The 14,148-nt window shown below is 45.1% G+C and overlaps 1 protein-coding gene across 3 annotated transcripts in view; it reads right to left on the reverse strand.

Annotated features, from left to right (window-relative positions):
* MAML3 (mastermind like transcriptional coactivator 3) overlaps positions 1-14,148 on the reverse strand; it is a 267,035-nt gene that overhangs the window by 95,301 nt on the left and 157,586 nt on the right. The gene's annotated exons all lie outside the window — the stretch shown is intronic.

The raw sequence follows: 14,148 nt of genomic DNA on the forward strand, positions 1-14,148 counted from the left end.
GAAGCTTCTTGAAAAATACCTGCAATACAGTTGATTGACTACTGGTATTGAAACATGTGTTGTTGACACTAAATTTTTTGTGCAAATTCATTAACATAGTTTCATTTGATTAGCCCTCTGTTCTTGGCTACAAAACATATTGAGAATCACTTTTAAGTGAGGAAAAAAAATATATCCACCCTAAAAAATAGAAAGCACTTTGCATGATGCTAATTCAATCAAATAACAAAAAAAAGGAAATAACCTATGTGCTAGGAGCTAATGTGAAAGATAAATAACTAACAGAAATGATAGCAAGACAAGTCTCCAGGAAAGCAATTAAATTAGAAGAATGTTATAAAAAATAGTGTTAATATAAGCTTTAATTCAGGTTAAAAGCAGCATAGCAAAGCACTGTAACAACCTACAGTCCTTTCCTACCACACCAAACGTTAAGTCCTCCGCTTATGTACCAGGCTAAAAAAAGCATCCCTCTTTGGCTAAGGCAAAAACAATAGTGGGGAGGGGAGGAAGCAAAGAGGTCACAGCTCTAGCGAACGCCTTCAGGACACACTTGCATCCTTGATACTAGAACAATAGAAGACAAAATACTGAAAGATTTTATCAATTTTTAAAGTATTTTTACTGGTATGAAAGTCCCAGACACACAGCTCCCACCCCTTCCCTAACCTACAGGTCCTCAACCTTCTTTCTTCCCGCACTCCAGATCCCATTTATTTCTCCCATCCCAGAGGGTTAGTTCCCCTTTCATCCCACGTATAAGACAGGCAAGCAAATCCATATCTCATCCCCATTTCAGAGGGAGCGGTTCCAAGAAGGCTGCACCCTTCTCCTGCCCTTCAAGAGGCCTGCGTGGCCTCTTCAGCATCCAATGCAGAAGGACATGGCTGATGCACGTGTTGCTGCTGTCCCAGCTGAACATGCGTGGGACGCTAAGCTACATGCTGGTCCTCTGCAGAGATGTGACCTTTATAACAAAGCAGAAAGGCAAGTCTCTAAGTCCTTAAGCAGACCATCAATTCCTTGATTTGTACTGGAGCAGAAGAGCTTTTTTATATGGGAGAATGATTAACAAGTGGCTAAGAGTCACCAGTGGGTCCCTGTTGGCACACATGCCTGAGACTTTGCTGCCCGTTCCCCCTACACAAAGGCAGAGCACGCCAAGCCTCCCACAGGCTGAAATTCCTTCTCCTCTTGGCTTCTGTGGTGCCACACAGAGACTGGCTGCTCTGTGACCACAGCCTCTGCGACGTGGACCGCCGCTTGGCTGGGCTCCTCCTCCGGTGCGAGATGCCTGCGCAGCTCCACAGGACCTGTCCTTACCCTGAGTCTTTCCCCACCCCTGGTTTCTGGGGGGCAGGGAACAGCAAGGCCAGAGGTTCCTCTCCCTGTGCCGCAAGCTGCGATGGGGAACCCACCTACAGCAAGGCAGGGCTCAGGAAGGCTGCGAGTGTGTTTTGGGCCTCCCCACTGCATGTGTGGAGTCCCCATCACTGGGCTCCCACTCCTCTCCCCTCACCTGACCGCAGCAGCTCTTGCCCCCATGAGCTCCGCAGATGCCCAGGGATGGGGTCCTGCGTGTGGCGGCAGATGCAGGCGGGAGTGCACACCGCGCCGGCACTCTCTCGATTAAAGCCTGGCACAGTCAGGTTAATCAGCCATGGTCTGCAGGAGCACAGCGGGCTGCGAGGCATAGAGCCCCGCAGCAGAGGCATCACCTTTTCATCGCTCTGTGCCACAGCAGCAGCAAGCTCTAGCAAGAGGCGCTTTGCCCCGGGGTGGTAATTGCCTCATCTGTGCCAGTTAACAGCGATGTGGAAGGTAAGTCAACACCCAGGACTAGTGTGAAGGAGAAAAATCAGATCCCACAAGGAGGCTTATGATACGGCTCTCACCTCCGCTGCTTCCCTCCCCTAAAAACCTATGTTAAGCTGAATATCACCATACGGTATTACAGCTCCCTGCTGCTTTTTGACCCGTGTAACTGGTGTGTGGCAGAAGACTACAGCCGAGCCACTGAGTTTGTTTCACTGATCTTTATATAACCCCGGTTCAGACCCCGGAGATGAGGAAAAGATGATACGGATGTGGTAATGGCACCACTTCACAAGTACGGCAGCACAGTTGCTTCCAAGTTTCCTTTCTTCAGAGCAAGAAAAGAAAGAGCACAATCTGGCCTCCAGTGCAGGTGGTCAGTAACATAGTTGATACAATGGCTTAAAATAGCATATTTAAATGTTGTCCCTAATGGGCCACTCACACAATTTACAGCTGAAATCACCCATTTCAGCTCCTAAGCCATCTCACTACAAAGTCACTATCCCTCTTTGCCTTCCACATCAGAATGGCAGTCACCGAGCAGCAAGTGACTCAAGACCAAGTTCGATGGGCATGCACATGCAAAAACAGGGTTCGAAGAAATGTCCAAAACTTGCCATGGCCCTTTGCTCCAAGTTCATATTGGCCAAATGCTGGGCTAAAGAAAGAACAGTCATACCAAAGGACCCATTGACAGGCTTCTACTTGTGAAGAACAGTTCATATAAAGAAGAGATGGGAAAAAACTTAACTTGTCTTAATGACAAGTCAGGGATTAGTGAGAGCGATTATCTCCTGAGAAATACAAGAGAACTGACTCCATACGTTTCACAACAGTTTGAAGGTATCCCTTACAGAATATCGGCAAGAGTGATACACTTGCACATCATTTCACACTTTCAGGTTTCACATCGTTTACTGATTTATCCTGAATCCATCACCTTATTTGTACATGAATGTTTACCAAAAGAATCAAAACTATCTAGTGGCAAATAACCAGCCCTAAAAATATCAGCTCCTGAAGATTTCATCATGTGCTGAAACTTGGATGTCCCCCTGTACAAATATACAGTGACTTTAGTGAAAGTAAAAGCAGGCCCAGTATATAAATATTAATAATCGTGTTTATCATGCATTACAACAAAAAGCAGCTTTAACATGGAAACTATTTTCCATCAAATATCAAATGTACAGAAATTGCACCTTGTTGCAAACGAAAACAAAATGAAGCCTATTCTAAGTTTGTAGCTCCACATTATTCTCCTTCAGAGGTTTTAGGATTTGGGGGGTTAACAGGCACTAGAAAAAGAAAACCAGTCTTTTTATTTTCTTTGCTTATCGAACAACTGTAGGTAGACAGAAACATAACATGAAAGCTTTACTTGAAGGCGACATGCTGGATACAACCTTTGCAGGTAGGGAAGCACGTCGGCTCTGACATTTTGGAGGGGTTGGGAGCCATAACAATAGATGCATCTCATCTTTTGGGGGTATAACACAGAAATATTCTAATTATTTCAATGCAAACATTCATTTTCATATCTTGATTTCTTTCCCAACCATCACGTCAACTATTGGATAGCCTGAATATCATATACTGACCATATACTGGCAAACAGTTTACCACCACCAGGACTCCACAGCGTCTTAGACTAAAATCCCAGCACTTCCCCTTCCCTCTATAAAAACAATGTCCGAAGTAAAATATTCTCCTGTAAAGCATTTTCCCCCCTCCTTCTACGAAGTAGTATATAGCTTGTGCATGTGATTTACAGTATGCATCATGAAGATATTGGCAGCAGCTTAGAGATATATGTCTAGAAGCCAAAGATTCTTGATGCATAAAATAAAACTAGAAGGAAAATACTAAAATAAAACAAAAATATTAAAATAAAACTCCTTCCAGTTTCATAGGTCTTTAGCTTTATTTACACAAAATATTTGGCTGATGGACCTGCATTTCACAGCAGGTTTCTACCCCAAAGCAGGAGAGAGTGAGGCAGGACTTGCTATTCTTTATATGCCTTTGGAGAAACTCTTAAGTGCAGAGCAAGAAAAGGTCAAACATTGGCGGGTTGACTTTTTAAATGACTCCTGACTCGGGGAGAGGCAGGGGGGAACAGAGGCTGTGCACGCAAACATGCAGACACACGCGGACCAGAATGGTCTAATCCAACCCACCCTGAAATTTTCGGCAGAGCTGCTTAGACATGCCATGACAGACCCAATACATAAACAAGAGAGTGTTGAGGCTGTCAGCATGGCTCTCATCTGCGGGCAGAAGCTGCTCCGCTTCATCCCACCAGCAGCAACTCATTTTTCAAAAGAAATGAGACCAAGGTGCTGTCGTTATAGCAACAGCCGAGCCACTCACTGGCCCATCCTCCACCGTCGTGCTGCCTTTGGTGGGCGGCTGTTCCACTCATCCAGGGGGAGTGACCAGGGCTGTGGCAGCAGCTTAGTCCTCTCATTGCTCTTTTCTTTTCTTTTTTTTTTTTTAAAAAAAAGGGGGGGGGGCACAGAGGTGGGCAGGAGGAAGCCAAGAGGCTAAATTCTCTTTTTGCCTGTAGAGGTTGAGCAAGATTCACAGGGTCTAACACAGGTGCACTCCCACTCAGTGGCCAGATGATCTGTAAGCCCATAGACAAGGAGGCTGGGGTCACTTTCACAGATGGTTTCATGCACCAGTTACATAGGGAACATGTTGCCACTGACTTTCCTCTTGTTAAGGCAGCTCCAGCCACTTCAATACAAGGCAAGGGCAACAACTGCAAAAACTCTGGTGTGCTCGTTCCCCAGCTGGGACGCACCTTGCTCCCTAGCTATCTTCACTCCCTATGGGAAAGCAGAGAAACCAGCCGAAGCCCAAAGTCCATCTTCCTCAGAGAAGATGCACATTTACACAAAACAAGCCTTATATTCTCCACACTGCTCTTCTGTGACTCTGTTAAAAAGAAAAAATTGATTGCTGAATCACGGTCTGGCCCACCAGCCAACCACGCTCAAATGGGCTTCAGTTCCCTTCCATGCCAATGACTCAGTCTTGGCCTTTCCTGCAGGACTTCTACTCTCCCTCCCATCAGTCTGTCTGGCTTAGCACCTCTTCTTCCAGGAGTCCCTGAGCTTGCCCCACCTTTCTTCTCCCAGAACTTCTCCAGATATATCTTGATCCCCCCCCGCCTCTGACAGGGAGTGCTCACCACAAGCTCTGCCAAACACCACCCCAATTCAGCCATCTCCAGCCTGCACCCTGAAGGCTGAGTCAAGTTTGCTCCTTAGCTTCTTGTGCTGCACTCAAATCCTATCAACAACTTAGCAAGTGTCCCAGGGGTTGCTATGAAGTGACACTGAGCAACTGCATTTGACATGACAGCTTTTCTAAGCAAAGACATAGTGACCATAACCACCTCACCTGAGATCAATAAAAAATAATCAGTATTGCCATTTGCATGCCAGCAATTCAGCTTCAACATTTGAAAGGATTCCTCGTTTCTTGCACATCCTTCCTTGCTGTACCACTTGAGAGACTGCCATTAAAGTCAACAGTGCCAAAGGGCACCGCTGCCTGAGGTACAACCACATCTTGTGACCGCTGTCTGAAGTCCGTCAGCTCCACAGGGGCCTCTTAATGACACTTGCTGCTGGTGTCACACAGAGATGGTGGGGAGCACAGGACAGGCTTTCAAAAGCCGAGTCGGAGCTGAATGCAGACAAGTGGCCAAGCAAAGCGAAGGTGGGTTACATCCCACTGCTTCCAACAAATGAAAGCATTTCATGCATCAAACCACTCCCCTACTACTTGAATTTCTTCATACTGCTGAAAGCACTGCACCGATGCCTGCTAACTCACAGGATGAAGCCTGACGTAGCAAATTGATTTTGGATCACAACTGCTCACTTAAAGCACATGCTGTGCTCTTCCATGCTGGGCCTGCCTGCCCAGTTCTTGTTGGCCAGGGCAATGTTTCAAATACGCAGGAAATTCACATTGTGAAATCTGTTTGAAGTTGGTAAAATCTCAATCTGGCAACCCAGCCAGTAACCTGTTCAACTCTGCAGGCTCACAGAGTAACCTCTGCCCCATGAAGGAGGTCAAACCTTTGCCTGTTACCCAAGCTGCTAAGGGCTGCTGGGGACTCTGTCATCGCCCTTGTTTTCGCAAACAGTCATCAGAAGAACAAACCCACTCCCGTTAACAGTAAGAAGTAAAAGATGCTCAGGGCACCAGTTAAACCTGAAAGAGTTTAACTCGAAGTGGGGAAAACGATCCCCTTCCTCGCATTTTAGCCAGGCTGGTCAGACACGAAGGGTTGCTCTCTCAAGCAGCGAGAGTAGGGGCTGTCTGGATGCAAAGCAGGCAGCGCAGGGCTGCACAGGGCCCTCGCCGGAGCTGCCTGCCCTGGCCAGCTGTCAGGCTCCCAGTCACCAGCGGGAACTGGATCACGCTGGGAGGTTAAGCAGAGGACAGGGAAAGAAGGGTAACAAAAAAGGCGCTGGATGAGAGCAAAACAGCGACAGCGCTGGCCAAGTCAAACCGGGCAAACGCCGTGACTACCCGCCCTCAGTCAGCCAGGTAAGGATGCTCATGTGTGCTAAAACAGCTCGAGAAAAGCAAGAACTGGCATGAGCTTTCAGCAGAGCTTTGAGAGAGGGATAAGCAAGAAAAGGGAAGGAGACACATTTCTGTAGAGATGGAGAGAGGAGGAGAGGTAGCTTCTCCCATGGCTCGACTCTGCCTGATCACATGTATTTTCATCGCAGACTGAAGAAGTTTTGTACTTCCGTTGCTCAGGTCATGTGATAAGAGGACTTCCAGCTCCGTGTGTATTAAATTTCATCAAAATAAAAAAAGATAAGCACATATATCTTTACTGACGTTTATCGCAGTCTTTTAAACCACCCCATTGCATTGCTGCCAGAAAGACATTTTCTGCTGTAGAAATGAACATTGTGGAGAATGCCTAGCTAGTGAGGGATGCAGGGGTGAAGAAATCCGTACAAAAATTAGTGGAGAAATATATGCAAAAATACCAACTATGCTGCTCAAATTGTATGTGTCTAGAACAGGCTAGGAAAAGTGTGATCCTTCTGAAGCATAAGTGCATATATCACATATCAATTCCAGTTTGCCTTTAAAATATTTTTCTTTCATAATTTCTGTCTCTCCCTCTACACAACTGCAACTTAAATTTGAATGCAAAGACACCAAATGACATGCATCTGATGAGATTTGGCATGCAGGGTCCCTGGGGAAGCTGTTGATTAAAACACAGGCAATGGATGCAATTAATTTTCTCAATACAAAATCACTGGCAAGTTTAACTGGACTTTAGAGCACAAATTATTTCATGGATGCAATGCTGTCATCATCGTCAAACAGCCTTCCTGCCCAAGTGTATGATCTAAATGCCTTCCTCTTCTTCAGGTCCGTCCAATTTAATCCCACTTTAGCCCAATAGGGTAAATGCTGGCAAAGCAGTAACCTCATCACTTACAGAGTGCCAGCATTCCTCTGTTTGTGCAAAAGTCTTAATGAAGGTGCTAAGAGCCTGAGAGCTAAACTACTTAGCTGGCAGTGCCTACTCCTGTCTCTCACATGGAACAGTCGAGATACACTCTCCCTGCAACTGTCCTCACAGGCGGCAGGAGCAACATTTTCAAAGTGCGTTATGAGGGTTTAGTCAGGCAGCCTCTCTAATTGACTTGTCTGGGAGTTGTGCTGGTAAATCTTCACCCTTTGAAAACATTCCTGATCTGCTTTGTATCTGGACAGGAGAGAAGCTAATGATAAAAAGCAGACACTGCAGATTATTAAAGCTGTACCTCCTGAACAACTCCTGCAAATCAGGGTAGAAAAGAAACGCAGGAACCTCTTGCATTTTAAATTAAGCAGCAGCAAAGCAACATATCCAGTGTTGTTGCACATGCACCATACCTACTCATTCACTACCCACTAGCTCTTTAAACCACATATGTGACACTAGAAATGGTCTCCTGGGGAAAATCTTGCCCCGATTCATCCTTGGATGGGCACAAGTCGGAGCAAGCTAGTGAAGTGTGCTCATGGCACCCTGCCTGCCTAGTAAAGGGGCATTTGGGACAGGAGAGCGTTCTTGTGCTCTGCAAAGGAGCAGCAGCTGTCTGACACAGCCTCTGCTTTCCTTCATCATTAAGGCACCGGCAGGATATGAGCTCTGTTTATGACTTCAAAACTGACAGACTAAAATCTTGCCTAACTGCTATAAGGGAAAAGCCTTTCCTATGCTTAGAGCAAACAAATTACCTTCCAATTGCATGCAAACTACTGCCATGGCTCAATCTACACGCATAATATACTCCAGAAACTCCGAAGAAGGAGGCAGAAGAGACAAGGGATGGTGGAGGCGTGACGGTACTCCCCCAATAACACTGTTGGTTTCCATGGGCTATGAGCTTCTATTCAACCTCTTTTATTACCAAGAGGTAATATTATCTCTAGAAGACCAATAGCAAGCTGTCAGAAGGGTGAACTCAGAAACGGTATGGTTGTCTCCCATTCATTTCACTGCTGTTAACTCCCAACAAACACCACCTCATGTCAACATGGCCACTTATTCCACAGCTGCATGAAGTAGCATCTTCCAGTTACTCAAATCAATATGGGTAAGTAATTTCAGGGATTCTTCCAGACGACTAAGTTCAAGTTCATGCTTTTCAAAGCAAAGTGTTTGATACAATCAGAAAAGGAAGGAAATGAGAGCCAGATAGTCTATACACTGTACCTGTTCAAGCCCACACATCTTAGTCACCCTCTTGGGGTAACACCATATAAGTGAAATTTCCATTTGAAAATAACGTAAAGATCAGAATTAACAGATTTCCACAACGACCATATAAAAAAAGGAAAAATCTTATGAATCAGCAACAGGACAAGTTACACTGTGCTGCAAACAAAATGGTGAATTTATCCCAGAGCATGTCTCCGTAAGCCTGCCTCCTCTTCCCCAGCTGTTCCCTGTGCCAGACTGGGCAGCTTGTCTGAGGACACAGGTGACCTGAAGATTTCTTTGCAAGTACAGATACTTTTAAAGGAGTGTAGGTTATCTAAGTACAGGTTAAACAATTGACAATGCAGTAGGCATTACAAAGGAGACCCAAGCATGGGGGGAAGGGGGAGGGAAATTAATCTTTTGCATGCTAATGAATTAATACTCATATTTTTTCAAAGTCCTAATTCTCATCATGCTCCTCAGCCATGTCTTTTGGGGAAAGGAAAAAGAAAAACAAACATGGGACAGATGAGTTTGGAAGTAGAATTGTGCTAGGCTATAGACCATAAAAAAACCAAACAACTAACTGAAAATTCTAAAATAGAAAAGATGTCAGAAACATCCAAAATGGGTCTGGCTTTTTCCTTCATCCAAACAATTCCCTGATCAGCACAATCAGCTTGATCCATCTCTAGGAAAGAAGAGCAATGCTAGAACTGCTTGTTTGCCTTGCCTTTGCATATCTATTTAAAAGAATGCATGCAGCAGCAGTTTTGTAAGACTCCTGTACAAAACCGATAGCCCAATCGTGAGAGGTGCTGAAGCCCTCAGCTCCTGTTAAGTTCGCTAAGAGTTAGGGGTCCATTGATGAGATCATTTCTTCTGCACCAAAATTTCTTCAGAGATGGACACTAAGTCTGATGGGACAACTCTTCTTTACATTCCTTTTTTGCTTTCAATACAAGTTATAGCCAACACTAAAAAAAAAAAAAAAAAAAAAAAGCAGGATCACTGAAGACGTGTGAAGACTCGAGGAGTCAAAGGATTGTACAGGATGCCCCAGACATGTTCTGAATTATTCTGAGCACGGTTTGAGAACTACTTGCCACGGGCTAAAGGCCAGACAGCACTGAACAGCAGTTTTGCCCTAAATATGGCCAAGCAAACCATACAAGCTTTGCTGCTTTGTTGCCTCAGTACCTTCACCTCAAGCTAACCTTGGGTCCCTCAAAGGCACGCAACAACTAATGGAAAAGTATGTGTCTGGTCTCCCAGATCCCAGCAATTATGAAAGTCACAGAGCCCCAAGGCTGGACCTGCTGTGTGGGGTGAACTGTGAATGTACTGTTTAAGTCTACTGATTAAGTGTAAAGAAGAAAAAAGAGATTTTAAGCAAATCAAGGCCCTGATGCAGCACAAATATTTAAGCACAAGCTTCACCTTGAGCACTCTAAGCAACCTAAAATACAAAGAAGGGTTTATGCAACAAACAACAACATCAGACCAAGACCTTTACTCAGGTCTTACCATCCTTGTTTCATCTACAGCATCTGTCTCCAACCCAGGATAAACCTCTTCCTCTCTCCCATCACTAGTCTGAATATACATACACAGTGTAGTTGCATGTGTGCACTGGCTTCATGCTTCCCCAAAGGACAGACCCCAAAAAGGATGCACTTTGTTGCAATCTGGTGAATCTCTTCACTCCCTGCACATACCTGGAGCACCTAGGAAAGACAGCAGCCATGGGAAACTTGCCCAAGCAACTCAGCGTTTGCTCCTGGCTTTCATGCCTTTCTAGTGGGCAGCGTGGACCATTTCTCCCAGTGTCCCCAGTACCTTCCTCAACAGTGTGAATGAGCATCTGCTTGTCACGGGATAATGATGCCCAGCATGGGCATGGGTGTGGTATGTGTCCAGTGTTGGGGAATGGGCTGCAAGGCACCTAGAAAAGATGGTTACCAGGAGCAAACACCAGCACCAACTGTAAAATCATCTGACCTAGAGCCTTCCTTCTGTTGATGTCTGAGTGACATCAAGAAAAAAGGTGCCCGTGCTCAATCTAAATGAACTACACTGACAGGCGGGGAAGGGCCCACCTCAGCAGTAACCAGAGTCTTGTGAATAGATGTCCCATGCTTGCCTGTTCTGCCCTCCTTCTAAAGCTATGTGAAGCTTGCTGATACCTTATCATCAGAGGATCTTATCATTGAATGTTTTTGGAAAAGCGTTAGCTACTGTCAGGGGGAAACCACGGCTCTACCTTCTGAAGCCATCTATTTATACAGGTGCTTAGTTCTACTCAGAGCTTGTCTAAAGCAACACGGTGTCCCAGAGTACAGCAGCAGCAGCCTGTCTGCAGGCGAATTCCCCAAGTTGCTAGCTGTTGGGGGTTGAACTCATTGTAGCAATGGCAGGAAAAGTTTGCCAAAATCCCAAAGGTGTGTAAGGCTTTGAGATTTCTCCATACAAACCGAAAAGATGACCAGGAGAAAGGTGGTCAGTGCTCTGCTAAACCAGTCAAATTCCCAGTTAGCTGTGGCTGCGCACCAGAATACTATCAGGCACTTTAATCTATTTGTGTATTTTGAAAACAGCCCTCCAAGGGAAGGAACTGCAACTCATAATACTACATATGTCTGTGCATGCCCATTGTGCACAACACAGGTGGTTTTTTTACTTTTTCCTTTTGCTGGCAAAAAAATTCCCTGCATTTTCCACACATGTACACACATGCACATGTGGTTGCTGCCCATGATACTCACATGGGTTTTCATCTCAGCAATCTATGCATACTAAGCATATATTAGCAGCTAATCCAAAATAAATTTAGACTTCAAGTGCAATTCACCACTGAAAGTTTGTGCCTTTAACAGTGTCAAATAAACACAAAAAGACAAAAAAGCATTTGCTATTGTTAGATGCTGTAGCTAAGATGGAGTCACTGAAAACCCCACAGTTCTTTCCTAAACCCCTTGGAGGTATGAAGCACAAGACATTATAGTTTGCTGTTAGATAAGCCATAGAAATGCACCATAAGCCAGCTGTGCATTCATATAATGGGCTTCCACTCATCTTATTTTCCTTCTTAAAAGGCTTCTGATTCCCACCTTTTTTCTCCTGTTCTAGCAGTGATGAGCCACCTAGTACTAAGGCACTTTTAATTTGGAGATGAAGTACTCTCAGGCTACCACCAGAATTATGTGGATTTTGGTCTCAGGGAAAAACACAGGTGGGCTGAATCCAAAAAGAAAAAAAAAAAAAACAACCAAAACAACTATTTGTGTCAAAACAAACCCAACAACAAAACAAAACCATCACTTAGCACTTAAATGGTGTCTGTCATTCAGATGCAAACATATGTTAAACCTCTGCATTTCACTTAAGAAAACAGAGCAGGAAGCTTGCCTAAAGCCGCATATGAAGTCAGTGGCAGGGTTAGAATTGGACTCAAATCTCCCAAATCCTGTGCCCAGCCAATGGGAATATAAAATACCTTATATTTTCTCAGATCGATAGGTGCTTTTGCTTCTCTTTCTTTTCTTATCCAGGAAAAAGAAGTGAGGAGGCGGGGGGGAGAGCCATGAAGAGGACAGAAAGAGCCTGGGAACTCCTGTAGGCACCATAAGAAAGTTGCAGGCAAGAACAAGCCAATTCATTCCAGTCTTAAGGATGAGATTCGTATCCCTATGCCAGGCTAAGATAGGAATGAGATAAATCATGCTCTAGAAGTGTCTTTTTCTTTTCACTGACCTTAAAGGGAACCTTGGTAACTAGCTCAAAGAGACGCATCCACAGTCAGATGCCTGCATCTGGACCCTCCCCAAGCCACCAACATCATTTGCCCAGTCACAATTAGGGCACTAATTACATGCTACTGCTGTTGACATCTGCGTTTAATAAAGATTTCTGTCTGCCTGGGTCAGGTCCTTCCCCCGGATTCATTTCCAGAGGCTTCAGTTTTGTCCCACTAAACTCTAAGAAAAAAAGCTTGAAATCTTCATAGTTTGGCCTGTAATTATGATATTCCATTTGCTCTTGGAAAGAGTCTTACTTTCTTGTAGCGCCAAGGGAAAGAAGGTTGTGCAGCTCCAAGTTCTTGCTTAGTTACTTACGTGCTTAATCAATTCTGGATTATTTAAAAGGCAAGGATAAGGGGATAGGTAACAGGAGGGGCTGTGGGTTTAAATTCTAGGTAAATAGTAGTGTGATAACCGTGATGGTCTAAGCAAAGTCTGTAGAGAAAAAGAAGTATTTTTAATTAGATGCACAGATAGCAGGGAAATATAGACAAGCTTTAGGGTAAGCAAGCACTTCTTCCTTCTTAAGTAACAGTTGTAGTAACCTTAGTAACAACTTTAACAATGAGCAAGCATGCTTAAGAAATGATGGAAAATCATGTAGATATCGGGCATACAGGATTGTGTGCAAATCTGCTGTGTGATAATGCTTCCCACAGTATGAAAGTTTGTTTTTAAAGGAAATTACATGGGCAGCAGGTTGAGGTTTTTCCTAGGGCTATTTACAATACTCTTTTATTTTTCTTCCTTTCTTCTAAGCTTTTCAAAACTGTCAAATGAAAACAAAAGCCTAGCAATTAGCATATTTCAGAATTACATTAAGGGCCCAGCTTTAAAATGCACAGCTGCCCAAGACTGACATTTTTCAATGCCAGGTGGAAGACACAAGGCCAAGGTCCAACCTTGAATATTGTGGGTCCTGGTGGCTGTAGGATTTGCAGGAGACTGTGGTCTCAGTATGCCTGGGGACATAAGTCACTACTATTCTTCCCCCCCCCCCATCCCCCCAAACCAAAGCTGTCTGGCATTGCCAAACTCCAAATTCAGACCCACAATAATCGTCTTAGAAGCATTTGACACTGCAAACATAGAGGATTTTCCTGACTCATCAGTAAAGTAGTGCCAGCCTTCCCCTCTCCCTGCTAATGAGAAAGGACTGCAATGCCTGAAACTAGAGCAGATATTTTCCCCCTCAAGTGTTCCCTGTGTCTCTGTACAGGAGCATAAACTACTCAAGGATGTTCTCTCCGTACAGGGCCTGGAAATGTTACCAGACAGCAAGCTACTAAATGGGTACTGGGTAAAAGGCTCCCTAAGGAGCTGTGGGGGGAACACAGCAGGGCACAGCGCCCTTCTTGGGAACACCGTCTCTCCATGCAGCCACTGTCTAGCAGAGGTTCAAACCACAAGGATTCAGGCTAAACCACAGAACCATACAGATTCGCCTCTCGGTCCCAGCACAGCAGGGCTGCAGACAGCCTGCGCGCTCTGGCATTCCTGGCTTACGCTCCAACGTCTCTTAGTAAAAGGCATGCAGGCAGGAGTCCCGGGGGATAAAGCCGCTCTCGTGCTGCTGTCCTGTGAGGGGCTAAGAGCTACAACTGATCCCTGCCTTCTCCACTTTCCCGTAGCTCTGCTGGACCCCTGAAGTTCTCACCTGGCTGGCAGCAGCCATCAGAGGAGGCTAGGACAAACAAGTGGCAAGCTAGCAACAGTGGTGGCAGCTCTATGCAGTGGTGGGAGGCTTCAGGGAGCTGGGTATGAAATGTGCATCAGGCAGGT

The sequence above is a fragment of the Harpia harpyja genome, chromosome 2 (genome assembly GCF_026419915.1).
Source record: "Harpia harpyja isolate bHarHar1 chromosome 2, bHarHar1 primary haplotype, whole genome shotgun sequence".
Classification (NCBI taxonomy): domain Eukaryota; kingdom Metazoa; phylum Chordata; class Aves; order Accipitriformes; family Accipitridae; genus Harpia; species Harpia harpyja.